This window comes from Lactuca virosa, chromosome 1, assembly GCF_052849685.1.
Source record: "Lactuca virosa cultivar CGN04683 chromosome 1, Lactuca_virosa_CGN04683_v6, whole genome shotgun sequence".
Taxonomy (NCBI): domain Eukaryota; kingdom Viridiplantae; phylum Streptophyta; class Magnoliopsida; order Asterales; family Asteraceae; genus Lactuca; species Lactuca virosa.
Window position 1 is genome coordinate 162980326 of NC_136426.1, and position 15955 is coordinate 162996280.

The following is a 15955-nucleotide window of genomic DNA, read 5'->3' on the forward strand; positions in this document are numbered from 1 at the left end:
AGACTCACCTGACACTGATAACAGATAAATCCCACACCCAAACTGCCGGACCTAGACTCCATCTAATAACATAATAATTAACCCTAATTAATAATTAAGGTCCACAACCCAACTCACATGTCCAAATCCCACAACTATGCTCCTTAAGGGAAAAAGACCATTTTTCCCCTTCCATGATCCAAACCCTAAAGCTTTGATCAAAAGTTAAAGTCAGCAAAAAGTCAACCGTCCAGCGTGTATGCTCGGCATACGCTTCCTATGCGTCGTGTACTCGAAGAATCAGGTGAGTCGGGGTTAGGCCTGGTTACGCTGGGTGTAGCCAAAAGTACGTTAGGCGTACGTTGTCTGATCCCAAAAATCAGTCCTAAATGTCTTAATCATTAAGACATGCAATCCAAACATAGATCTGACCTCCATATAATGTCTTAATCCATAGGGTCCATAACTTTAAGCCTTTGCATGGCTAAAATAAGCTTAAACCTCAAAATCCTAACTTAAATCATACCCAAAACCATCACACTCTTGCATGGGAAGAAAGGGACCTTCAAGAAAGCATTTTTATGATTCCACATGACCTAAAACACATGAAAGAATAGCTAATATGCTCTGGAGTACACCATACTCACAAAGATCCAAGCTTGGGGACACAAGTTCTTAAATAACCTCTTAAAGAGATCTAGAGAAAAGTACACCAAGGTATAAGCTTTATACCTTCAAAATATGCACAAGGTGAGGTAGTTTCTGTTGGATATAGTGTCTAAGTCCATAACTATATTTGGTATGTACTTGACCCGACCCGGCATGGTCCATTTGGGTTGCATGGCATTGCAACACTTAGGTAGACTCTAATGAGAGAAAAGGGACACTTAGAGATTATTGATATATTATAAGTTCTAATATATTAATAATATTATTTAATTAGTATTGATCAAGAATTAATTTAGTGATCAAAATGAGACTAATTAAATATATGGGGTTGATCATGTAAATAACTCATTCTTTATAGTGGGCTATGATCCATGGTTTATGGAGTTGGTTTATACCCATAAGGAGCTCCATGGATAATCCATGGGGGTTACAAACCCATGGATCATTAGAAATTAAGAGTCATGACAATTAAGGCATACATGTGTAAACCCTAATTGTGACACACTATAAAAGGAATCTCATAGCTAGCAAAATCGACCACTAGAAGAAATCAAGAGGGCTAAACCGATTTTGAGTGTAAAAAAGTTTCTCTCAAGTTATTCTAAGTGTTGTGGTGTTGTGTGAAGCATTTGAGGCATCACATTTTGGGTGCTAGGCTCACAAAGTCATCAAGGAATTCAAGCAACAAGAAAGGTATGTTCATCTACTAGTTTTATGTTACATGTTCCCTATGCCATGCTATCTAGGAAGCAAACCTTGGAAAAATCAAATTTGCATGTATATTAGAGAAAACATAGATCCAAGGTTTCTAGGGTTGTATGTACACCATAGGAGTGTTAGATTGCTCAAAACCCATCAGTGGTATCAGAGCCTAGGCCTGTTTTCTGTATACTTGATGCAAACTGCTTGAGAAACGAAAAAACTGCTCACTGTTCGTCTGGACTCGCCGAGTGCAATGGGGGACTCGATGAGTCCAAGGCAAAATTCACCCTACTCGACGAGTAGGATCATGCACTCGACGAGTAGGTGCGTGTTGTGCAGTTTTCCGAGTTTTGTTGCTGGAAATAGGCTAGAATCAGTACCCCAAACTGTCTTGGACTTGTAAAAAACTGTTTTTAATGTGGTAATGATTATGTTAATCCATTTCAAGTGGCTATTATCAAATTTCAAAGTTTTATATGTGTTAATATGATTTCTTGAAATTGTTTGATATGAAAATTTGTTCTTATGAGTTTTAGAAGATCATAGGAATTATTTGTAACTTACATGGTTGATTGAATCTTGATCTTAATGCTTAATGATGGTGTCCATAACTTGTCCTCAAGTTATGGATAACCAAAAGTCACTTCTTTAAAGTTGTCATTAAAAAATAAAGAGGTTTCATAAAATGAAGAGTCTTCATTTTTATGAACCATTAAACTCATAAGTTATGAATTGAAGAGTCTTGAAATAGTTTCAAAACTTTCCCTCAAGTTTTGGAATTTGTAAAGTCTTACACTCAAATACTTTAAATTCCAAATTAAAACCTTCGAATTTTAAAAGTTTAAAATTTAACCCTTATACTTCTATAATATTAAGAGTTTAATTATTATATATATGTATAAGAATAAGTCAGTCTTACCGTTAGTAGGTCTCATTCACGAAGCCGGTCTATAAGGGGGGTATAAGGTTGTTGCCTATAAAATGACAGCTTAATGGGTGTCCACTCTCACCCACCGATTCCTTGACTGGTGGAGGGTCGTTAGCCGAACGGGTAGGACAAGGACTTTAAATCCTCATTAAAAGTATAATGAAATTATAAAGTAACTATACATTATTAATTCCCAATCTTTGTTACTTTAGGAAAATGTGAAAAATGTGCTAACCCATGAAATTACACTTTGTACCTTACCAAGTCGTTAGTGGAGCGTGTGTGGTTAACCGGCACACTAACAAGGACTAGTAAGAGTGGCAAAGGGTAATTTGACTTCATTATAGATCGGTGGAGAGTGTGTGGTTAACCGGCACATCGATTAGGTAATAAAGTTGAGGGTACCAAGTCAATTTGCATGGTTATTCACACCTTGTTTGTGATCCTCGACATCCCAGTCACAAACCTGAGAGGGCACAATCGAGATTCAAACATGCCATTGAAAAGTTCAATGTATCTCAAAAGACCTAGGAGTTTCAAATCCAATAAAACCTAATAATAAAATATTTTGTTTTTATGGTGGAACTTGGTAAATCGTCATTTACCTACCTTCAAATATTTTATAGCTTGGATTACGGCATCCCTCTTCCAACTATAAGTAGTTTGTTGGATCCTAGCCTTAATACTTCATTTGGGTGACTTATTAAGGACTCTTTATCTAATAAAACTTATATTTCTTTCTTTCAGATGTCTTCCAACAATGCTGCTGACTCAAACCCTACAGGCTCCTTTTCCCTTATGAACTTGTGTGGGAAAGTAACTTTTGAAGGATCCAACTTCAATGAATGGATCAGAAACATCAGGATGATTACCCGCTATGAGGACAAGGAGTATGTCCTCGACAGGGAGCTTAAGGTTGTCAATGAAGCCACTGCAACTCCTGAGGAGATTGCTGAGTACACTACCCATGAGAAAGATGCCACTAAGGTGTCTTGTATCATGTTGGCCACAATAACAACAGAACTCCAGAAATCCTATGAAGATTTCTACCCTTTTGAGATGCACCAAGATCTGATGGACAGGTACCATCAGAGTGCACGTTAGGAGAGGTATGAAATCATTTCCTCCATGATAACAGCTAGGATGAAGCAAGGAGAATCCCTCACCGGTCACTTGCAGAAAATGCAAAGGTTCGTTGACCGATTATTGAAGCTTAATGTGGACTTTCCTGAAGAAATGGCGATTGACATCATTCTCCATTCCTTACCTCCAAGTTATGATCAGTTTCGTATGACTTATCATATGAACAAGGAGGAAGTCATACTGAGTAAACTTCAAGGACTTTTAAGGACCGCTGAAAGTGGCGTTAAATCAGCTGTTACTCCTACTCCTACTACCTCCCCTGTCTTGGCAATTGGGCAAGGAAAGGGGAAGAAGAGAAAGACCCCTTCGAAGGGTACCAAGGGAAAGTCCCTTGATGGTTCCTCTTCAAGTGGGACAAAGAAAGGTCCCATTACCCCTTCTTCAAACCCTAAGGAAGCACTGTGCTTCTATTGCCAGGAAAAGGGGCACTGGAAGCGAAGCTGCCCCAAGTACCTGCAAGATGTAAAGGATGGGAAAGTTAAACCCACCCACGCAGGTATTTATACAATATTGTCTAATAACTCATCTAATGCTAATTCTTGGGTACTTGATACAGGTTGTGGTATTCATATTTATACTGATTTGCAGGGCCTAAGAAGAAGTGAGCAAGTGGAGCACAGGAAGATAAACTTAGTCATGGGCAATAGGAAAGCATCACCTGTTACCAAGATTGGAGTTTATTCTTTATTGCTTAATAATGGGTTAATGTTAGATTTGAATAAATGTTGTTACTCGTCAGAAATGGCGAGAAATATTATTTCCTTTCATGGCTTGTACAAACAAGGGTTTACATTCTCGTTTGATAATAATAATGGTGTTATTAATGTTTATTACAATGATGTATTTTACTTTAAAGCATTACCTTGTGATGGTGTTTATGAAGCCGTGAATGTTGTAAACAATCTAGGAAATAGTGTGTTGTATATTGATTCATCAAATAGCTTGGATAAAGCATCCTTGTGGCATTGTCGTCTTGGACATGTCAACAAGAAGCGCATAGGCCAACTCCAAAAGGCGGGAGTTTTGGAATAATTTGCCCTCAAATCAGATGATAGCTGCGAATCTTGTTTACTTGGAAAAATGACAAAGTCACCCTTCACTGGTTCTTGTGAGAGGGGTGAAGGTTTGTTGGACCTCATACACACAGATGTGTGTGGACCCTTCAAAACTACCACAAGGGATGCTAATCACTACTATGTGACTTTTACTAATGATTACAACATATATGGATATATCTACTTAATCAAGCATAAGTCAGAAACCTTTGAAAAATTCAATGAGTTTAAACAAGAAGTTGAGAATCAATTGGGCAGGAACATCAAGATGCTCCGATCCGATCGGGGAGGAGAGTATCTTAGCATTGAGTTCCTTGACTATCTTAAGGAATGTGGGATTGTCTCACAGTTGACACCTCCTAGGACACCACAGTTGAATGGTGTGGCTGAGAGGCGCAATCGAACCTTGTTGGACATGGTTCGTTCCATGATGAGTCGAGCTTTGTTACCAATCTCATTCTAGGGGTATGCATTGGAGACTGCCGCCCCTATCCTTAACCTAGTCCCTACTAAAAAGGTTGCCAAAACACCTCACGAGATGTGGACTGGGAAAGTTCCTAATTTAGACCACATCAAGATTTGGGGTTGTGAAGCTTTCGTGAGGCGTGAGACTCATGACAAGCTTGAACCTCGAAGTGAGAGGTGTATTTTCATCGGCTACCCACAAAGATCCTTTGGTTACCTCTTCTATAGACCTAGTGATAATATGGTCTTTGTATCAAGAAGAGGAGTCTTTCGTGAGAGAGAATTTATAAGCCAAGGGGACAGTGGGAGGTAAATTGACCTTGAAGAGCTTCAAGAGTCAAGTGGTGAAGGAACCTCAAATACTATCAGTCGACCTGAGGAGGAAACTCCTGTTGAGCCAATAGATGAGTCTGTACCTCCAAGGCGTTCCACCAGAGTTAGGAACACACCTGATTTCTATTATGGTTATCATATCTCTACTGAAGGTGATACATTTATCAGTGATAGTACACTGATAGACTTGGATGAACCTAATAATTATAAGGAAGCCATGGCAGGCCCTGAGTCTGCAAAGTGGAAGGAGGCTATGGACAGCGAGATTCGGTCCATGTATGACAATCAAGTTTGGAACTTGGTTGACAATGTACCAGGTCGTAAGACGGTTGGGTGCAAATGGATCTTCAAGAAGAAGACCGACATGGATGGGAAGGTGCACACTTATAAAGCGCGACTGGTAGTGAAGGGCTTTACTCAAACTCTGGGAGTTGACTATGACGAGACTTTCTCACCAGTAGCGAAGATTAAGTCTATTAGGGTTTTACTGGCCATAGCTGCATTTCATGATTATGAAATATGGCAAATGGATGTCAAAACCGCTTTCCTCAATGGAAAGTTGGATGAGGATGTTTACATGGCTCAACCAGAGGGTTTTGTCGATACAAAATACCCTAATAGAGTGTGTAAGCTTGAGAAATCCATTTATGGATTGAAGCAAGCGTCTCGCAGATGGAATCTTTGTTTTGACGAGAAAGTCAAAGAGTTTGGCTTCTCAAGGAGCGAGGATGAGTCCTCTGTATATGTTAGGGCTAGTGGGAGTATAGTTAGCTTTCTGGTGTTGTATGTGGATGACATACTACTCATAGGAAATGACATCCCAACCTTGCAGGAGGTTAAGTCCTGACTTGGGAAGTGTTTCGCTATGAAGGACCTTGGAGAAGCAGCCTATATCCTACGGATAAGGATATTGAGAGATAGGAGTAACAGACTAATTGGAGTTAGTCAAAGTACCTACTTGGATAAGGTGTTGAAGAGGTTCAGCATGCAAGACTCGAAGAAAGGAGAATTACCTATCCAGAGTAATGCCAAGCTGAGTAAGACTCAGAGTCCGAGTACAAAAGCTGAGATAGCTGAGATGAGTCTTATACCATATGCTTCCGTTGTGGGCTCTATCATGTATGCTATGACTTGTACTCGCCTTGATGTGGCCTTTGCTTTGAGCATGATCAGTAGATATCAAGGGAATCCTGGAAAGGCTCACTGGACTGTGGTAAAGAACATTCTCAAGTATCTGCAGAGGACTAAGGATTGGGTCCTTACCCTCGGTGGCAGTGATGATTTGAGAGTGGAAGGATATAGCGATGCTAGCTTTCAGACTGATAGGGATAATTTCCGCTTTCAGTCAGGCTGGGTCTTTATCCTAAATGGAGGGGAAATAACTTGGAAAAGTTCCAAGAAGAAGACAGTAGCTGATTCAACTTGCTAATCAGAGTATATAGCAGCAAACGAGGCAGCAAAGGAGGCGATATGGCTGAATAACTTCATCGGAGACCTTGGAGTTGTGCCAGCTATAAAGGAGCCAATGGAAATTTTCTGTGACAGCGAAAGTGCGGTTGCTTTAGCTAAGGAACCAAGAGATCTCGGAAGATCTAGGCACATTGACAGAAAATACCATTTCATCAGACATCGAATAGAAGAAGGACTCCTCGTAGCAAAGAGGGTATCATCAGATGAGAACCCAACAGATCCCCTCACGAAGGGACTGAGTAGGGTTAAGCATTTACAGCATACGAGGCGCATCGGGCTGAAGGATGATATTAGTTTTAATAATTAGATAGTTTTCTGAAACTTGTAAAATGTAATTGACATTTGATGATTAAATAAAAGTTGTTATTTATTTATGAGTATAGTGTTACTATCTTATGTTAATCGTTTACTATGGTTTCAATTTTGCATGTTTTGACTTCCTGAATAATCATGTTATTATGCAAACTCTGCATAGTCAGTCATACTTTGGAAGTAGGTATTGATTTAAGACTGTCATGAATTTGGATTGTATGATTTGTCTAAAGTGTATTAGACATAGCAAAGGTTGCTGCAACATTCATGAGTACTCATAACGCCTGAGTATTGGATTCAACCCACGCTCACTTGCATCACTTCATGGAATTTATCTCGAGTGATCGTGAGACGGTAATATCATATAAATCTTCAAACCTAGAGATATGAGTTGTGGATTATGAGTTGGTTATCCATTGATTGTACGAAAACGCATTGGTAACTCGATGTTATAAAACGTGCTTTTGTGCATAATTCAACAAGTAGTCAGTACAAGCATATGAGTCGAAGTTTATCTGTTCCTTCTAGAAATAGAAGCGATATCTGGGCCCCTCAATGATTTGGTTTTGAATTATGTATCGGGCCCGGTCAGAATCTATTTGATGTGTTCAATTTAGTTCTATGTCGAAACAAATCAGATATCGAGAAACAAATGCTGGACAATAAGTAAGACCATGTTCCATGTGTTTGTCCGGCTGATATCTTGAGAGCAGAGGATTATATGATCACTTATCTTAAATGGCGTATCATTATCATCTCAATTCCGAGAGACTTTGAAAGAGCTACGATTGCCAGTCGGCTCCTGAAGCCATACCTGCAAACATAGTTGTTAGACTTATCCAAGTGGGAGACTGTTGGATATAGTGTCTAAGTCCATAACTATATTCGGTATGTACTTGACCCGACCCGGCATGGTCCATTTGGGTTGCATGGCATTGCAACACTTAGGTAGACTGTAATGAGAGAAAAGGGACACTTAGAGATTATTGATATATTATAAGTTCTAATATATTAATAATATTATTTAATTAGTATTGATCAAGAATTAATTTAGAATTAATTTAGTGATCAAAATGAGACTAATTAAATATATGGGGTTGATTATGTAAATCACTCATTCTTTATAGTGGGCTATGATCCATGGTTTATGGAGTTGGTTTATACCCATAAGGAGCTCCATGGATAATCCATGGGGGTTACAAACCCATGGATCATTAGAAATTAAGAGTCATGACAATTAAGGCATACATGTGTAAACCCTAATTGTGACACACTATAAAAGGCACCTCATAGCTAGCAAAATCGGTCACTAGAAGAAAACAAGAGGGCTAAACCGATTTTGAGTGTAAACAAGTTTCTCTCAAGTTATTCTAAGTGTTGTGGTGTTGTGTGAAGCATTTGAGGCATCACATTTGGGGTGCTAGGCTCACAAAGTCATCAAGGAATTCAAGCAATAATAAAGGTATGTTCATCTACTAGTTTTATGTTACATGTTCCCCATGCCATGCTAGCTAGGAAGAAAACCTTGAAAAAATCAAATTTGCATGTATATTAGAGAAAACATAGATCCAAGGTTTCTAGGGTTGCATGTACACCATAGGAGTGTTGGATTGCTCAAAACCCATCAGTTTCTAGATCCACAAGCTTACAAGCAACACCACCTTCTTCAATAGTCCTCTTCTTCAACAAGAAAGCACCAAAATCACTAACAAGCTTCAAAATCTTCACATACAAGGCTTAGGCTCAAGATTAGGGTTTGTAAGGAGTGGAGGATGTCTCTAGAAGGTCCAAGGGAGGTATAATGTTGATTAAATAGGGAGAAACCCCTAAATTTAGGCTTTAGAGTTTGAGCTAGTACGCCCTGCGTACCACATGTATGTCCATCATACAAGCATGAGCTTCGCGTTCTAGGTCTCAATCGTGTACGTTGCGCGTACCTCACGTACGCCCATCATACGGGCTGAAGTGCAATGCTTTTGACATAAAGGACCAAATATGCAAACTTTAATTAAGCCAAGGACAAAAATGGAAATACCTGAAAACCGGATGTTACATACATAATCTTTTAAATAATTGAGAGTCGAGTTGTATGCTGTAGTGCTAAACTGATAGGATTGTCTTTCACTTGAGAGTTCGAAAAGACATAGTAGTAGTAGAGAATGCAATCTTGACCAAACTTTCAAAGGATTTTTGTTCCGAAGCCACTAAACTTGGTGATTTTGTACTTTGACCAAGTTTTGTCTTGAGGAATAGCGTTAGTGGTGTAGAACGTGTTGAGTCTTTCTCTCTCAGTTCGAACTAGAGTCTCTTTATCATCCAAGGGGTGAAGAGGAGCAAACTTGACGTAAAATCTTCCATGAGGAGAGATAGGAAGATCTATTTGCTCAAAATCATTTGAAGGAAAAGCATAGCTTTGATACCTTGAGGATAGTATGGAGAAATATATGTGAGAGGATTCAGATTGTCCTTCAATTCTTGAATTCAAAGGATTTCCTCTATTTCTTGGTTCATTTCATCCAAATACCATCCTTTTTTCTTGCTCAACTTTTTCACCGGAATGACTCGTCCAAATGAGATTGTAACGTCCCAATTTTCAAGACCAAAAATTTTGTTTTTAATTAATTAACTTATAAAACCGTTTACTGAAAAACAACACCATCATCATTTCAATTCATCAAACCATATTCACATGTCTCAAAAACCATAACAGAAAGTAGTAATAATGTCAGAGTACAAATCCCATGGATCACAAAATGCGGAAATCATGTGTGTGCGATGCACTGCTACCGTGCCGGCTCCTTCCCCTTCGACGAAGAGGTACCTGAAACTAAAACTGAAAACTGTAAGCACAAAGCTTAGTGAGTTCCCCTGTCACACCCCCGGACCAGACGGCGGAAACGTCCGGAGGCGGGTGACTACATTGTGCAGTATCATAACAATTGAATATAAATGAAACAGAGTAAATCCAAACATCATACATTGAGATATCAAACTTACATTGTTTACATATTGTATTTGTCCTTCAAATTACACAAAAGAGACACAAGTAGATAAATTCCAAACTACATCAAAATAGTCCTGCATCCGCGTCCCTTTTTACGTGCTTACTAGATCCTTGAGAACACAAGTCGTTTTGAAAAGCGTCAACTAAAAAGTTGGTGAGTTCATAAGCATTTTTGTATAAAATAGTTTTACACTCATTTAGAATCGTTCTTATTGTACTTTCAGAAAATCCGATATTTTCTATGAAATCGTTTGAAGCCTTGCTTTGAAAATCATGGATATATGTGTGCATGTCGTTACTTTTATTCATCCTTATAAGGAGTGATTTTGAATAATAGTATAATTTGTAAAGGCGAACTGTGTTCGAGAATAGTTCTTTTGAGTAGTATTAACCAACTGTTTCCAGAAAGTCCTCTATTTTCCAAAAAGAGAATATAGTTGTAAATCTTGTTTTTCTTATGGGGTATAATTGAGTGTGCGTTCTAGTTTATCGTTATCGAAATCGTATAAAAATCGTTTTCTCCATAAAATCCTATATTTTCTGCTATAAAAATATTCGTAAGTTCTGTTTCCAACCGTGTATACTTGTTTTAGCTTTTCGTTATCAAAATCATTTACAAACATTTTCCATAAATTCCTACAATTTCGGATTTGTAAAATAGCAGTATTAAGACTCTAATACTTGTTAGGTGAAAGAAATCAACATGGCGATTGTGGACATTCTACGCGATGAAAAACAAAGGACAGTCAACACAACAAATGCGGACCATCACTTCCATGCGTAGGACAGTCCCAAAATTTATTTATGAGGTTTTATTTGCATAAATTTCTAGATAAAATAACATATTCTAGTGAGTAGTTATATCTATACTAATATGACCGAGAGTTGTTTTGGCGTTTCTCAGGCGCCCTTGTTTTGTTAAAGACATTTGTCACCCTAGACTGGCCGGTCTAGCTGTAGCGAACATCGAAGGTGCGGGGTGTCAACCCCGTATAGATATATACACAAATTCCCGCTCTCCCTCCAGGAGACTCTGGCTATAACTCCTTACAGGACTTTAGACGTACACTAATATTTTTATATTTAGGTACTTTTGAGATTTGTCTGACTAGAATATTAACAACCTTTTGAGCAATCGTTTGAGATCCAGTATTTGTTATATAAATCATGAAATTCGTACTCATTGAATAGAAGTATCGTTTTCATTCCATATCGTTTATTGTGCTTGTTAACTGGGTGCTCGTGTTCGTTCCGTTTCGTTTATTGAAAAATAAGCCATTTTGAACGTTTATCAAAATGACCCAACATTATCGGAATTGGCAAAAATGGTCTTTCCTTTCTATAAATTGTCGGCTCAGGCCCATATTAGTCAAGAGAAAAAGTGTCAAGTTATAATTTGTGTAAATTTATGATTGTACGTTATGACACGCATTTTCTGTTTTATGACATATAGAACATTACTTATGTTCCTGAAGGTTTTACGACAACAGTTTATGACATGCAAATATTTTGTCATGAAAACTCTGTTTTCGTATATTTTTCTTGATAAAATTATTTATATTAAATAATTATAAAGAATCACAAATAGGTTGTTAATCTGGTAAAAAGTCATGAGTATGACATAATATTGCAAGATAACCCTTGTATTTATGCTTGGCCAAAAATGATCCAAAATATTATTATTTCCATAATTTAATCATTTTCAAAATATTTTGTCCAACAACTTGTTTAAGCAAATCTTGAAGCAAATCCTTATAGTTGACATAATAATTTGTGACTTATACTTGGTAACATAAAACTTTTTGTTTCTAAACATGATTTGTGGAAAAATAATCCAAACTCTTGAGACTTAACCAAAATCTCGAGTTTTTGGACTAATTGTAAGGAATTTCATACTTAAGCACATGTAAGATGGCATGCATACACAATAAGCAAATAGATCATGATTTACACAGGACTTTGACTTGTATTCTCCCCCAAAAACAATAAAAATCTCGAAAAAGTGGGGGTATGAAGCTCACCTTGAGTTAGTTTTGTGGATGATTTGAAGAAGTGTTAAGGAGCTTCCAAGTTCCAACACTTGAAAGGTTCTTTGAACTTTAGAATATCCTAAGAAAAATTTTATGTGTAAATATAATGAAATCTTAGGAATAATGTGGAGAATCACTAGTCAAAGAAGATGAAACACTTACAAAAAGAAATCTGGGAATTTTCTTTGAAGGATTAAGACTTGAAGCTTGAAGGAGTTGAGAGCACTCTTAGAAGTTTACTGGATGTGAAAGTGAGAAGTGGAATATGTGGAGGAAAAGAGGAGTTCACGTATCAAGAAGGAGGGGATAAGAGTGACATGACACTTGCTTGGAGGGCTGGTGTACAAAGCTTAGTTATCCATAGATATTTTGTGTTTAACTGGGATTTGCATGGGAAATGAAAGATTTGCATCACATCATAAAGTCAACCCTTATCTACTTATAATCCCTTTAAAATCTTGGGTATTATTTTATATAAATCAATTTTGGCATAAAATAGGGGTTTAAGGGGTCTAAGATATGAAAAATACGAGTTTGGAGGAATTCCCGACGTCAAAATATCCTAAACTTAAGAAAAAGTCTGAAATGGACAAAAATCCGGAGTGGAATCTTGCTCCTGCGAGGGTCCGAAGTCAAATCCCACAATTCCGGAGCCATTCACAAAATCCGAAGTCATTTAGCAACTTCCGGAGTCAACACGGCTCGTTTCGAAAGTGCATGCTCACTTCCGGAGCATTTCCCTCGGATCCGGTGTCAGGTGCGAATTCAGTAGGTCCGGACCGAGGTACGAAGCTGGTTAGAATTCTGAAGCAAGTCCTAAGCGAGGTCCTTCCGGAGCTTAACCTTCCGGAGCATGCGAGGAGATCCGAAGTAGGGGAGGTTCCGAGATGCGATTCCTCTTGGTTTCCTTAGAAGGCATTCCAGACTAAGAGGGTTCCGGACCAAGAGGGGTTCCGGACCAAGAGGGTTCCAGACCAAGAGGGTCCTTTTGGGTTTTCTCCTTCGGTTTTGAGCTGTTTTCGACTGAGGAAGGTACATAGGGAGATTTGAGAGAGATTTGAGATACGTGTAGAGATTTGGGAGAGATTTCGTATACTTAGAGAGATTTGGGAGAGATTTCATATACTTGGAGAGATTTGGGAGAGATTTCATATACTTGGAGAGATTTCATATACTTGGAGAGATTTGGGAGAGATTTCATATACTTGGAGAGATTTGGGAGAGATTTGAGATACATGGAGATATTTGCATTCTAACTTTACATGGTCCATTAGGAACCATAATGTACACTTTTAATGTGTTAGCACAAGTCTCACAATAGTTATTTCTTACATGAGGACGAGATTTCCTAACCAAGATGCTAGTTGTGACATCATCCCCCCGTTAGAGGGAATTTCGTCCCGAAATTCTTTCGAAAGATAGGGTCATGAATATGGGAATAGGTGAAGGTACTTTTGATTTATCTGGTCTTCGCGTTCCCAAGTGAATTTCGGCTAACGACTAGCGTTCTCTCGAACCTTCACAATTGGGATGCGGCTTTGTTTGTATACTTAACTTTTCCGTTTATTGTCTTGATAGGCTGATCAATGATTAGGAGGTTCTAGTTCACTTTAATCTTGTCTAGTGGAACTGGGAGGGTTTTGTCCGATAGATACCTCCTAGGTTCGACACATGGAATACAAGGTGTACGTCACTAACTCGGAGGGTAGTTGGAGTTCGTAGGCTGCCGGGCCGATTCGTGCAAGGATTTCGAATGCTCTGTTCCATCGGGGATTTAACTTACCTTTCCTTTCAACTCGTGTCATTCTTCCCTGAGGGGAGTTCTTAAATAATACCCCGATTCCCTACTTGGGATTTCAAGGTTTTAAGATGTTATCTGCATAGCTCTTTTGCCGGTGTTACGATGTTTGGAGTCGTGTTCGGGTTCTGACTATCCTTTCCGTGTTTTCTTGAATAATTACGGGTCTAGTGAGTGTGCTATTGGGCGTTTGTCATCTTGCCGGCTGGGTATCTCCCATCTCAGCCCAACAAAGGATGATCTACACCTCTGGCCACACAGGGCCTCGAGGGATGCAACTCCAATGCTCTAGTGGTAGTTGTTATATGAATACTCGATTAGAGGCAGGTGGGTATCCCAAACTTTGTCAATGTCCATTACACATGCTTCTCTACGGGGTGTGGGTTCTTGTTTACCTTGACCTCGACAGGTGGGATTTCTAGAGTTTCGGTGGTCTGACACTTACTAGTGTTGAACACATGGAAGGTAAAATGTCCGAAACTAGGTTCTTAGGTTAATCGGAGGCTATGAGTTATCGGGCGTATCTTGGTGAGGCCTTTTGAATGGTCTCCTAGGGATCGGGATCCTGGTGTCCTAGAAGTAGAGTTTTCTGAGGCCTAATAGTTGGTACTATGGTCACCGAGGTTGAGTTTGCATGTGGTGTAGTTAACCTTATGAGTCTTACATTATCTTGGGAGTTTTCTTCCTACGGTTTTCTGAGCTAATGGCAGGTCGGCCTCTTCCAGTTCCTTGCTGTTGGTTGAACATGTCTCCGATTCGGGGTAGGGAGTATCGATCCTCGAGGATGGGTTTGTTTGGCTTATTCGTAGTCGGTGGTGCTCATGGTAGTTTCGTATTTCTTCCTTATGAGTTAGATAGGTGCTTCCTGTGGTTAAGGAGTGGGTCTGATGTTTCCTTTATCCATTAGGTCGATCTTGTGATCAGACACTATCTGTTCTTGTGACCGTGCTAAGTAGTATCGGGTGTTTGGTTATTGGGATGGTTCCAGGAGTCGGGGTGATTCTATTTCTGCTTAGCACTTGGTTGAGGTTTCCAAAGGGATCCTTGGGAATCTCTGGAGAAAGGTTGGAAGCCTTTCAGATTCCCTTGATGCCTTTTGCTTCTTGATTTTCCATCTTTATTGGGGCTAGGGAAGGGTGTGGTATTTCTTACACCAGGACTTAGGTGTCTGGTTGCTAGGGATTCGTCATTACCAGCTGAAAGAGTTTAGTTATCTAGTTGATTACGACGAAAGTCTATTTTCAAAGCTCGAGGTTTGTAAGGTGAGGATTAAGCCTGTCTATGCCAATTGATGACATTGGATTCCTTGTTGTTACGTCCATTTGAGGAGTATTGGTTGCTAGGAATGACAGGGTGTTCTATGTTCATGCTCTTATCATTGCTAGTTTCGTTTTCGTTGTTACCATTCGATCTATTTTGTTCCTGCTTGTTAGGTGTTTTAGCGACACGAAGGTGTTGCTATAAGGAAAGGGAATTCGTAATCCGAATTCTGCGAGGTTTTTCCACTATAGATGGATGTGACCTAACCGTACATACTTAGGATTTTTAAAGATAATTGATTGCGGGGTGCTGTCCTAATCACTTATTCATGCCAGGGACAGGAAATAAAGTGAAATCGCACGCTCTGAGTTTGTGGAATCCTAACTACATATGATACTATCGTTCATATGGAACCATCATGGCCCATTCGCTAGGGTTTCTAGTTTCTCTGTGACTTACAGGATTTGCTCGAATGGGGAAATAGTTTTTGATTATGGTTTCAATTGGCAAAACCTTTTTATGAAAATTCGTTACATAGTTTATTGCTTGAAACGTACCAAAAATCTCGGTAAGGTTTCTTGTCGTCTCTTCCTGTCTAGTTGTCAACTCCTTCGTTAGTCATCTCTGTTGGATAATCTCTCTTGAAGTCTCCTGTTGCACCGCACTTGTGACAAACTGGACTTACTTGTGGGTTGAGGGTTGGAGTGACGCATGGGGCCGGGACCCTACAGTAGCGGGAGGTGTGCCCCATCTTGTTGCACCTACTGCAACAAAATTTCTGGCAGGCTCCCCAATGATGGTATTTGC